Source organism: Vicugna pacos, chromosome 36 (genome assembly GCF_048564905.1).
Source record: "Vicugna pacos chromosome 36, VicPac4, whole genome shotgun sequence".
In the NCBI taxonomy this organism is placed as follows: Eukaryota; Metazoa; Chordata; class Mammalia; order Artiodactyla; family Camelidae; genus Vicugna; species Vicugna pacos.
The window spans coordinates 3,282,079-3,294,048 of record NC_133022.1 but is presented as its reverse complement, the minus strand read 5'-3'; the positions used below and the strand labels follow the sequence as shown (position 1 = coordinate 3,294,048).

The 11,970-nt window shown below is 40.3% G+C and overlaps 1 pseudogene; it reads left to right on the top strand.

Moving 5' to 3' along the window:
- The first annotated feature begins 5,426 nt into the window (after window positions 1-5,426).
- On the top strand, window positions 5,427-6,666 carry LOC140691650 (egl nine homolog 1-like; annotated as a pseudogene).
- Window positions 6,667-11,970: the final 5,304 nt, after the last annotated feature.

Below are 11,970 nucleotides of genomic sequence, written 5' to 3'. Positions count from 1 at the left end.
GAATAATTCTTAAAATATTAAACCTCTCCAATGAGTTTGTGAGAGAGCTAGGAATTCTCTGGTTAGGTAAAAGAAACAGAGAAGTGGAATGAAACAGCAACCGTGGTCTCCTTCTTGGGGATCTTCACCTTGCCAGGTGAACTTGAATTTGAGCTTCCACAGCCTCGGGTATTTGAAAGACAGAAAACATCCCTCAGACCCACCCACGGCAGGGACTGTAAAAGAACAGATTTCATCCCTAAGCTGGGACCCCAAAGGCCATACCCACAGTATTGAGAGTGAAGCTGCCCTCCACTTCAGAGGAGAGTCGAATGTCTCCAACTTGGCTTAGCAGGAGAACTTCCAATAACACCAAAGTGACAATGGTCCTCATTATAGGTTTATAGCCTGAATCCACCCTACCTGGGTAATCTGAAAATTGAGAAGGAAATTTCGAGAGATCCCAGATTGGGAGGCCTTCTGGAACCCTGGAAGACACAAGGACAAATCACCTCTGGAAGAATAAATGACCTCATTTATTCCAGGCCTCAAAGAATTTCTGAAATAAAATTCCAAGAAAAACGAGCATCTGATAGTCAAAAATAACACAAACAGTGACAAGGCACCATGGATGAGAAAAACACTAGAACAGACCTTCAAGAATTTTAGATAAATAGGGGTGGCAGGGTATAGCTCAAGAGCTAGAGTGCATGCTTGGCATGCCTGAGGTCCTGGGTTCAATCCCCAGTACCTCCTCTAAAAATACATAAATAAACTTAATTATCCCTGCCCAAAAAATTTAAAAAAAAAGAATTTTAGATAAATGGAATTGTTAGACACAGATTTTATAATAACTGTTTAATATTTTAAAACAAATAAAAGATTATCTTGAATATACAATATAGAAAAAAGGATGAATGAGACTCAAAAAAGAATCAAATCAAATCAAATATAATTTAAATTACGGATGTAATGGATGCTTTTAGCTGCAAATTAGACACCCTGAAAAGAATATATAACTAAAAAGATTATTTGGAATGGAGCGAAAAGCCAAAGACATGGAAAATATGAAGAAGGTTAAGAAATAACAGAGGATAAAGTAAGAAAGTTTAACATCTATGTAATTATGGACATAATAACGCCAGCTGGGAAGAAAGAGAAAATGGAGAAGAAGCAATATCTGAAAAGATAAATGACCAAGAATTTTCCAGAACTAATGAAAGATAACAACTCACGGATTGAAAGAGCAAATTTCAAGTAAAAAATAAAAATGAAAATAAATCCACACCTGGTTAAATATGAACGAAAAGCACAACACCAAGAGACTGTACTCCAGGGAAGAGGAAAATTGGAAGACGGAAGATCTGAGCTGCAGGAGGTAATAAAGGGCACAAAAATTAATAGCTGTGTGGGTACATTTAAACAAACATTGGCCTTAAAAACAAACAAAAAACAACAACAATAATAATAATCATAGGTTAAATAAAACAACTTTAAAGGCAAGATTAGTAGGCAAACTAATGTTCCCCCAAAGGTGCCCATGTCCTAATTTCTATCACCTGTGAATACGTTATATGGCAAAGGGAAATTAAAGGTTGCAGATGGAACTAAGGTTGGTAATTAGATGATTTTAATACACAAAGAGTATACAGGTTACTGGAGGAGGGGTAATGCCCATTATTACAAGGGTCTTTAAAGGCACAAAAAGAAGGGAGAAGAAAAGGTCAGATAGGATAAAATGATTTGACCTGCTGTTGCTGGATTTGAAACGCAGGGAAGGGGCCATGAGCCAAGATATACAGGCCACCTTTAGGAGTTGGAAAAGGCAAGGAAACACATTCTTTCATTGGGGCCTCTAGCAAGGAACACAGCCTTGCCAACACCTTGATCCCCATGAAATCCTTATTGAATTTCTTACCTACAGAACTGGGAAATAAACTTGTATTGTTTCAAGCCAGTAAGCTTGTGGTAATTTGTTACAGCAGCAATACAAAACTAATACAGAGTTAAAACACATGCCAATAACAGCTAATAGGCAGCAAATGAAAGTAAAGTATTCTAAGACCTTTTGATTTATTGAGGGTATAAGCAATGTGAAACCGGCTCAAAGTCACTTACAAGCCATTTCTGTACATTTCTTCCCAACTCCACATTCCAATGATGGTAGCTTGAAATCAGCCATGATGGGAGGATTTACATGACAAAAATAAACAAATGCCACAAATCAGACTTGTATTTTTTAAATTTATTTATTGTTTTTTTTTAAAGAGAAAAAAAAATGTTGTCAGTCTTGAAGTAAAATATTATAGCCCTAATCCAAAGTTCCAAACTAATCTTGGTGTGGTGGGGAGGGAAGTAACAAGGGGGAGATGAGAAAAACTACTGAATATATCCAAAACAGGGCAAGAAAAGAGAAAAGGAAATGTAAAAAATGTTCATACAATAAAAAGATGATGGTTGTAAATTGAAACATATCAATGATTACAATCATTTAAATGTGCTGAATGTTCAAGTGAAAAGGAAAAGGTTGTCAGAATTTTATTTAAGTGTGCTACATGCTATTAGAGGGACACTTCTGAAGCACAAGGATACTGAGAAGTTGAAAGTAAAAGGTTAGAAAAAGATACTTAGGGAAATTCTAACCAAGAGAAAATTGCTATAGTTACACTAATATCAGGCAAAGTAGACTTCGAGGCAAAAAAAAAAAAAACTGCAAATGATAAAGAAGGAAATTTCATAAAGATAAAATATTATTTCACCAGAGAGATATTTTATACAATTTTAAATCTGTATATGCCTAGTAATGTAACATTAACCATATAAAGTAAACACTGATATAATTATGAAGGGAGACTAATCTACCATCATGGTGGGAGATTTTAACACATTTATCACTTGAGAAACAGACAAAACAAATCAGTTAAGCACATAAAATATGTGAATAAAAATTTGACATAAGGGATAGTTCAACGTACAAAAAATTTGCAATGATTGTATGTTTCCCTATGTTCCTTACCCAGCATCCTCTCATGTTAACATTTTATAATTACCATGGTATATTTTTTATACATAGTAATATATAATTGCCATAGCATAATTACCAAAATTAAGAAATTAACATTGTTGCAATACACTAACTTAAGATCTCACTCAGACTTTCCCAGTTTTCCTACTAACGTTCTTTGTTTCAAAATCCAATTCAAGATTCCACTTTGCATTTAGTTGTCATGTTTCCTTACTGTCTTCTAATCTGTGACAGCTCTTCAGTCCTTCTTTGCCTTTCATGACCATGACACTTTTGAAGAGCACATGTCAGGTATTTTGGAAAATGTCCTTCAATGTTATCTCATACATGGACCGAGGTTATAGGTTTTGGAGAATATCACACAAATACTGCTCAGTTTTGTGCAGCTGTGACCATGGGAGCTCTTTCAGGTTGGCTCCTGTGTCCTTCTATGTACCTTCATTCCATCTTCTTTTTTTTTTCTAGCACTTCCTTACTTTCCAAAGACACTCCAGGATTATCTTGTATTTTCCTTGCCATAGCCCTGGAATCAACGACTTCTCCAGGGGCCCCTGGTCCCTTTTAATGAAGAATGGTACTTAGAAACCAAGATCTGGGTGCTAGGTGTGCTCACTGCTATTGGTCTGCCACTGCTTCGAGACCCCCTCAGCTTACAGAGCAAAAAAATATGTGTATACTAAGTCATATATACACATATCTATATTTTAAAACCTATCTATATTTTTTTCAGCAGAAAATAAGAAGTGTTGGCAAAGATACGGAGAAACTGGGAAGTTTTGTACTTTCATAGTGAGTACAAAATGATGCAGTCATTGTGGAAAACAGTATGGCTGCCCTCAAAACATTAAACATAGAATTAATATTTGATTAAGCCATTTTCCTTGTGAGTACACAACTAAAAGAACTGAAAAGATGGACTCGAGCAACTGTCTATTATCAATGTTCCTGAAAGCATTGTTCATGAGAACCAAAAGGTGGAAGCTTCCCAATTGTCTATCAGTGGGTAAATGGAGAAACAAAATGTGGTATATACAAGCCTTTAAAAAAAATGAAATTCTTGTTCAGGTCTTTTGCCCATTCCACGGAAGACATACAAGGTATCACCTCACACCAGTCAGAATGGCCATCATTCAAAAATCCACAAATGACAAATGCTGGAAAGGCTGTGGAGAAAAGGGAACCCTCCATCACTGCTGGTGGGAATGCAGTTTGGTGAAGCCACTGTGGAAAACAGTATGGAGATTCCTCAAAAGACTAGGAAAAGACTTACCATATGACCCAGGAATCCTGCTCCTGGGCTTATATCCAGAAGGAACCCTACTTCAGGATGACACCTGCACCCCAATGTTCACAGCAGCACTATTTACAATAGCTAAGACATGGAAACAGCCTAAATGTCCATTGACAGATGACTGGATAAAGAAGAGGTGGTATATTTATACAATGGAATACTACTTAGCCATAAAAACTGACAACATGACGCCATTTACAGCAACATGGATGCTCCTGGAGAATGTCACTCTAAGTGAAGTAAGCCAACAAGAGAAAGAAAACTACCATATGAGATCGCTCATATGTGGAATCTAAATACATACATACATACATACATACATACATACAAAACAGAAATAGACTCACAGACATAGAAAGTAAACTTGTGGTTGCCAAGGGGGCAGCGGGTGGGAAGAGACAGACTGGGATTTCAAAATTGTAGAACAGATCAATAAGATAATACTGCATAGCACAGGGAAATATATACAAGATCTTACGGTAGCTCACAGAGAAAAAATTGTGACAATGAATATATACATGTTCGTGTATAACTGAAACATTGTGCTCTACACTGCAATTCGACACAACATTGTAAAATGATTATAAATCAATTAAAAAATGTTTTAAAAAATGGTCAGAAGCAAATAAACTAAACTTCAATTAAAAACTAAAATAAAATTTTAAATGACTAGACCAAACGAAGTAGACCCATTACTATATAGTAACGGGTTAACATACATGAAAAACAGGGTACCCACAAATCAAACATTTACAATTGAGTCACAAAAGCCAAAAAGGAGAGAGCTGAGGCATACCAAAAACAAAATCATCAAACAGTAAGAAACAGAAAAGAAGAAATTTTTAAAGATCAACTGGAAAAAAAAGGTTTAAAATGGCAATAAGCACGTATCTATCAATAATGACCTTCAATGTCAGTGGACTAAGCGCACCCATCAGAAGACAGAGGGGGCCCGGGTCCCCGCGGGGCCGCGGTGCCCGCCCGCCCTGCGCTCCTCTTCCAGCACCTCCGGCCGCCGGGCAGGGTGAGGCGGGGGCGGCCGGGGCGGCGGGTCCCCTGCGCCCCGCCCGTGTGCCCGGGCGGAGGCCGCCATCCGCCGCGCAGGCCACACTCCCTCGGCCCGCGACGGCGATGCGCGGCGGGACCGGGGGACAAGGAGGCGGCCGGGCCCAGGCGCCAGGCGCGGGCCTCCGGAGACGAGGGGCGGCGGGCGCACGGCGCAGTGGCGGCCCCGGCCGCCCCGCCGGCTCCCCGGCCCCAGGCCCGGCCGTCCGGCCGCCACCCTCCTCCTCGGCCGCCGCGGCCTGGGTCAGCGGCGGGCCCGGCGGTACCGCGAGCCACGCGGGAGGACGCGGACCCAGCCGCCCCCGCCGCCCCGCCCGCCGCAGCAAGCGGCGCCGGCGCCGGGGCTGGGAGAAGCACGAGCTCACGTGCCAGGGCGCGAGGGCACCCGCGCGCGCGGAGCGGGCCGGCCGCGCGCCACCGGCCACCGCGCGTCCGCCAGGCCGGGCCGCGGCGGCCAGGAAGGCAGCGCTGCGCCGGGACAGAGCCGGAGACGCAGCCAAGGTGAAGGCAGAGGCCAAGCCCCGGGTGGCCGCGTCCCCGCCGGCCGGGGGACCCCGCGGAGGAGGAGCCGCGGGCCCGCGCGCCGCTGCAGCGGGACAACGCGAGCCTGCACCCGCCGACGCCGCGCAGGCGAGGGGCTGAGCCCCGGGGGCGGCCTGCGGGGCAGCGGGGCACACGAAGCGGCCGCCGGCGCTGAAGCTGGCGCTGGAGCACATCGCGCGGGGCGCCAGCAAGCACGGCGTCTGCACCGCGGATGACTTCCTGGGCGAGGGCCCCGGGCAGCAGATCGGCGACGAGGCGATCGCCCTGCACGACGCGGGCAAGTTCACAGACGGGCAGCAGGACATCCAAGGCGGTAAGATCACCCGGATCGCGGGCAAGGAGCCCGGCTGCGAAACCATCGGGCTGCTCACGAGCAGCATGGACGGCGGATCCGCCACTGTAACGGGAAGCTGGGCCACTACGAAATCGGTGGCCGGATGAAAACTATGGTTGCTTGTTATCCAGGCAACGGAACAGGTTGTGTGTGTCATGTTGATAATCCAAATGGAGATGGAAACTGTGTGGCGTGTGTATATTATCTTAATATTAAGGCTGGTAGGCCAAGGTAAGTGGAGGTATACTTCGAATTTTTCCAGAAGGCAAAGCCCAGTTTGCTGACATTGAACCCAAATTTGATGGACTACTGTTCTTCCGGTCTGACCCGTGCAACCCTCATGAAGCACAACCAGCATATGTTACAAGGTATGCAAGAACTGTCTGGTATTTTGATGCAGATGAGACAGCACGAGCTAAAGTAAAATAATGTAAAAAAGATGCGAGGGTTGAACCCAATAAACCATCGGATTCACTCAGTAAAGACATCTTGTAGAGCCTTCAAGCCACCGACACCACACCTCACCTACAACAGGTGTTGAAGCTATTAACTTGTAACATGAATAAACGGGATAAAGAAAAATAACCAGTTGCCATTTTCACAAGGAAACAGAAACAACTTTTTTTGTATCACATCAAAACGAAGATTTTGACTGTGTGGCTTCGTACTGCATGATGGACTCTGCACCTGTGATTGCTTATGGGATGGATATAAGTTACCAACTGAAAGGGCTGTTTGCATCTGGACGTGAAATAAGTGCCCTAGGTAGAATTTTTCATTCTGATGTTTTGCCACATCTGTCATCTAGCTGAGTTCATTTCAGTGTTCCCCTTTTTATATAGTCAAGTTTGAATTTGAAGTAATTTTTGTATGATCAGTTCCAATTTATAAAAACTGAGTTGAGAAAAAATTACAGCATTATTCCCTGAAATAACATCAATCTGCTTTGGTAAACCTCTTCATATTATTAAATTTTGCCTTAAAAAAAAGACACAGATTGGCAGATTGGCTAATAACAAGAGCCTACAATACACAACCTGCAAGAGATCCACATTAGAGCAAAGGACACACTGATTGAAAGTGAGAGGATGGGAAAAGATATTTCATGCAAATGGAAATGACAAGAAATCAGGGTTGGCAATACTCATATCAGACAAAATAGACTTTAAAACAAAGGCCATAAAGAAGGACACTACTTAATGATAAAAGGATCAATACAAGAAGAGAACACTACACTCATGAACATATATGCACCCAATATAGGAATACCTAAATACATAAATACTATCAGACATAAAGGAAGAAGTTGATGGCAATACAATAATAGGAGAATTTAACACCCCACTAAAATTGTCAATAGCTCTATCTGTCAATAGACAGATCTTCCAGACAGAAAGTTAGTAAGGCAACAGAGATCCTAAATGACACAACAGAAAACAGTTGGACCTAATTGATATTCTCAGGATATTACATAAAAAAAGAAGAAAAAAAACCCAGAATATACATTCTTTTCTAGTGCACATGAAACATTCTCTAGGATAGACCAAATACTAGAATATAAGACAAGCCTCAACAAACGTGAGAGAATAATACTTATTTCAAGCATCTTTTCTGACCACAATGGCATGAAACTAGAAATCAACAGAAAGAGAAATGAGAAAAAAAGTGCCTACATGGAGACTAAACAACATGAAACCAATGGGGTCAATGATGAAATCAAAGGGAAAATTTGAAAATACCTTGGAACAAGTGACAGTGAAAACACAACCACACAAAATCTATGGTATGCAGCAAAAAGCAGCCCTAAGAGGAAGTTCATCGTCATACAGGACTTCCTAAAGAATCAAAACAAACAAAAAGTCTCAGACAACATAACCTACTATCTAAAAGAATTAGGGGGAAAAAAAGAACACACAAAACCTAAAGTCAGCAGAAGGAAAGAAATAATAAAGGCCAGAGAGGAAACAAATAAAATAGAGATTTTAAAAAACAATAGGAAAGATGCCTATAAACACAAGAGTATTTATAAATGAGTAAATTAAACCATGTTTTAACTTTGAAAAAAAAAGATAGGAAAAAACCCAATAAAACCAAGATCTGTTTGTTTTTAAAGAGTAAATACAATCAACAAACCTCTGGCTAGACTCAGAAGAAAAGAGAGAGGGCCCACATAAACAAAATAGGAAATGAAAGAGGAGAAATAACAACTGATACCACAGAAATACAAAAAAATAAAATAAAATAAGAGCATACTTTGAACAATTACATGCCAACAAACTGGACAACTTAGAAGAAATGAACAAGGTTCTAGAAACATACAGCCCACCAAAACTGAAACAAGCAGAAATAGAGAATTTGAACGGACCGATCACCAGAAGTGAAATAGAAACTGTAATAGAAAAAACTCCCTGCAAACCAAAGTCCAGAATCAGATGCCTTCATCTTGGAATTCTACCAAATGTACAAAGAAGAACTAATACCAAATTTTCAGAAACTATTTGAAAAGATTAACGAGGAGAAAACACTCCCAAAATCACTCTATGAAGCTACCATTATCTTGATACCAAAATCTGACAAAGACACTACCAAAAAAGAAAATTACGGGCCAATATCTTTTATGGATGTAGATACAAAAGTTCTTAACAAGATGTTTGGAGACAACATGTAAAAAATATCATACACCATGATTCACCCCTGGATCACAAGGATGCTGCAACATACACAGATTAATCAATGTGATAAAACACACACACACACATCACAAAAGAAGACAAAAACCACATGATCATCTCAATAGATACAGGAAAATATTTGATAAAATTCAGTATCCTGGGGGAGGGTATAGCTCAAGTGGTAGAGCACGTGCTTAGCATGCACAAGGTCCTGGGTTCAATCCCCAGTACCTCCTCTAAAAATAAACAAAACTAATTACCTCCCATCCCCCCAAAATAAAATAATATGATAATAAATAAAATATTTTTTAATTAAATATCCTAACTCTTACCAAAGTGGTTATAAGGGGGAACATATCTCAATAAAAGCCATGTATGACAAACATAATAGTTGACAGTGAAAAGATGGAAGCCTTGCCAGTAAAATCTGGAATAAGACCAGGATGCCCACTCTCACCATTTCTATTCAGCAGAGTATTGGAAGCCCTAGCCATAGCAATTAGGCAAGAACAAGAAATAAAAGGGATCCAAGTGCAAGGGAAGAGGTAAAATTGTCACTGTAAGTTTTAAGGACTCTACACAAAAACTACTAGAGCCGATATACAAATTAAGCAAGGTAGCAGGATGCAAGATTAATTTACAGAAATGTTGCATTTCTTAACACTAACAATGAAATATCAGAAAAGGTAAGTCAAAAATAATCCCTTTTAGAATCATATCAATGGAATATTACACAGTCATTAAGAAGAATGAAATAATGCCACTTGCGCCAATGTGGGTGGATGTAGAGATTATCATATTAAGAAAAGTAACTCAAACAAAGACAAATACCATATGATATCACTTATATGTGGAATCTAAAAAAAATATACAAATGAACTTTACAAAAAGAAATACACTCACAGAGAATCTGAAAAAGGTACATCTATAGGTATGGCTGAATCACTTTTCTGTACCCCTTAAACACTGTAAATCAACTATACTGTCAGTGTCGCAATACCATGTACACATACACACCGTATGCGGAGAGAGCTGATGGCTACTCTGAAGCTTTATTAAGTTGCACAGTCTTATATAGCAAAGAAGAATGACAAGGAAAATGGTTAACAGGCAGCATCTGGCTCAAGGTGAGAAGACCCTTTATGTTTTGGTAAATCATGGTCATGTTGGAACCAGCGAGCCTTACAGCTTATCACGGCGGAATGTATGAGAAACAGCTGCTTTATAACATTCTTCTTGGACTCAGGTGGCTGTTCGTGTCTTAGGTTGCCCCCTCTGGGGATCTTACCCATCCTTGGCTAACCAGCCTTCTCACTTCTGAGTCTGCAGCTTTTTATAAGTTGTTTACCATTCCAGCCCCAGGCTCGTTCCTTGGTCCCCACAGTTGGGGGCCTACACTATACTACATGTAAAAGAAAGAAAAAGAGAAAAAAGGAAAAAATGTAGATCAACCTTTAAAATAGAAAGTCTTCAACTCATTGTGGATATGTCCATTTCTCCTTTTCATTTCTGTCGGCTTTGTGCTTTATATATTTTGAAGTTCAACTATTAGGAGCATAAACATTTATCACTGTTATTTCATCCTAACAAATTAATCTTTTTCCATTATAAAATGCTCCTCTTAAATTCTAGGAATACCAAAGTATGGATACTCCAGCCTTCTCATGACATATCTTTTCCATTCATTTGTTTTCAACGTGTTTTTGTTTTTGTTTTCATAATCTTTTTTTAATGGAGGGACTGGAGATTGAACCCAGGACTTCATGCATGCTAAGCATGCACTCTACCATTGAGCTATACCCATCCCCTAACGTGTTTTTAAATGATAGCTTTATTGATGTTTAACTAACATAATAAATAAACTACACATAAAGTATATAATTTCATAAGTTTTGACATATTCTTAAACACAGAAACCTACCACAGTTAAGATAATGAACATAGCTATCACCTTCAAGGTTTCCTCATGTCCCTTTTAATCCTTCTCTCTTCCCTCTTATCCATCCTCTTCGATCATTAAGCTGCTTTCACTATAGATTATTTTGCATTTCCTAGAATTCCTAGTAAACTAAATCATTTTTATACAAACACAGATTTCTTGGGCCAAAAGACAAGAAGCCAACAGTCACTGAGGCCCATAGGAAGGATAGATGCTACCTCCAGGATGTTCTCCAAGCAGTGGGCTCAATGCAGGCCAGGTCCCAGGTTTCAGCTATCCAGTGAGAATCTGGGAGGAGTTTATATAGAGTTTAGGGGTTCACTCCCTCAGCAAGGCCCTCTCCCAGGATTTCTCCAGGATTTCTGCACTCCTGCCCACTGAAACTTCAGCCTCAAGCTTCCCTACAGAAACCAAAATGTGACAAAGAGCCAGAGTAGGGCAAACCCTTCCCTTGGCTGTTCAAGGGTAGACCTCCCTCCAAACTCCACCTGCTTTTGTTTGCCTCTAGGGTTTTCAAAGAATTGTTTGGAATTTTTCCATATTTTACGATTATTATCTGTTTCAAGAGTTTTAGTTCGGTCAAGCTGCAATGTCAGTTATTAGAAGTCAGTCCCATCTGAACATGTGACTCACAGTTATACCTCAGAGATATTGCAGGTTTGGTTCCAGACCACCGCAATAAAGTGAATATTGCAATAAAGTGAGTCACACACATTTTTTGCTTTCCCAGCACTTATAAAGGCTATGTTTACTATACTGCAGTCTACCAAGTGTTCAGTAGTAGTATTTTTTTAAGTACAGACTATACTTCAAAAAAAAAAAAACCAATGTATATACCCTAATTTAAAAAAAATTGCCAAAAAATGCTAAATATTATCTGAGCCTTCAACAAGGCATAAACTTTTTCCTGGTGGGAGATCTTTCCTCAATGTTCATGGCTGCTGGCTGACCGGGGTGGTGGTTACTGAAGGCTGGGGTGGCTGTGGAAATTTCTTAAACTAAGACAGCAATGAAATTTGCTGCATTGATTGACTCTTCCTTCCATGAATGATTTCTCTGCAGCATGCAATGCTGTTTGACAGCATTTTATCCACAGTAGAACTTCTTTCAAAGTTGAAGTCA